Source organism: Sinocyclocheilus grahami, unplaced genomic scaffold, assembly GCF_001515645.1.
Source record: "Sinocyclocheilus grahami isolate Dianchi unplaced genomic scaffold, SAMN03320097.WGS_v1.1 scaffold36857.1, whole genome shotgun sequence".
Classification (NCBI taxonomy): Eukaryota; Metazoa; Chordata; class Actinopteri; order Cypriniformes; family Cyprinidae; genus Sinocyclocheilus; species Sinocyclocheilus grahami.
The window spans coordinates 1-1,439 of record NW_015522809.1 but is presented as its reverse complement, the minus strand read 5'-3'; the positions used below and the strand labels follow the sequence as shown (position 1 = coordinate 1,439).

The following is a 1,439-nucleotide window of genomic DNA, read 5'->3' as shown; positions in this document are numbered from 1 at the left end:
TATATATATATATATATATATATATATGTATATATATATAGTTTCATATTTTCAGTGTTTGTAGACATTTTTTCACTAGCATTTCTTTTAGGTGTTGAGGACTAGTGCATCTTTGAGCCTACATTTAGTACTCTTAGTACAACTCAATTCGTACTGGAACTGGTGACTTGTAACTTGTAATTGAGTCCCTGTTGCTAGTTTTCATGGTAAGGTATATGTACTTTTACTCAAGTATGCTTTTCAGGTAATTATTACACCTCTGTAAACGAACGTATCGGACTACACTGGTCACATTGTATGTTTGTTCATTTCTTTCATTGTGGCTCTGTACATTTAGTATAAAACATAGTCCGTGAGAATATTTTGATGCAGTGTTTTGTCCACGATAGCAAAAGAATGTAGACCTTGAAGAACAATGCATTCGTGCGTCATGAAAATTGTTTGCTATTAAAAAAAAAAAAATTGGAATTGATTCTGAAAAAGAAACCAAACTCACCAAGAATGCACTTTGAGGAGCCAGCATGTGTCGACAGTGGAATAAATGTTCTTTAACAAGTTAACAAAAAAGAACTTCCAACTCTGATATGTTGAAGGCCAGTTTTACTAGCAAGCTGAAGAATGTCGGTTTTGTAGCACCTTTTGTAAAACTTAGACATGTGTGGACCTTTCATACAGATGGTAATCACTGATACAGAGGGAGTGATTTCAACGGACTGAGAGAGAGCAGTAGGCATTGACCTCTATTAGACCTTAGTGGATTCCCTGATCCTACACATCCCCCATCAACCCCCGTGACCTGCGTTTCATCATGTGAATTGCAATCAATGAATCTCCAACAAAGAGAAATAAATAATTCTGTCACAGTGTGTTATAGTAAATCAATAGTGCACTATCAAATGAATACCTCACTTGTGCCTAAGGGTAAAATCAATACAAGAACCAATAGCAGGCACACGAACATTGAGGCTACGAAGTTCAACAGGTTGCTTATGTTTTCATAAGTAATACTTTTGTCTCCGTCTTATTTTCTGTGCAGAACTACAAAGACACTCTACAGACACAGGTGCTGGAAGTGGTGGGAAACAAGAAGTTGGTGTTTGGCTCTGATTTATCTGAAGAGAAACTCAAAGACTTTCAAGACGAGCAGATCGGACAGATTTATGAGCTTATGCTTGAGTCCACAAAACCCAACCGGCAGTTTGATATTCAAGAGGAGGAAACGCCAAAGTAACACACCCTCTGAAGGGAAAAGAAGGATTCTTTATCTCCTCTCTACGTGGAAGTCATCCCATTGGGACATGTTTTGACTCTTTCTTTTGTTCTTTTGTTCATAGCAAAGACCGATGATTACATTAAAATGCTTCAAAAAGTTTGTGGTGTTGCTTCTTTTTGATGTTTCTGAGGATAAAAGGAAAAGATAAAGGTGGCTTTGTGATCAG

At 37.0% G+C, this 1,439-nt stretch overlaps 1 pseudogene; it reads left to right on the top strand.

The window, feature by feature from the left end:
- The first annotated feature begins 965 nt into the window (after positions 1 to 965).
- LOC107580583 (succinate dehydrogenase assembly factor 3, mitochondrial pseudogene) lies at positions 966 to 1,372 on the top strand (annotated as a pseudogene).
- The last annotated feature ends 67 nt before the right edge of the window (positions 1,373 to 1,439 follow it).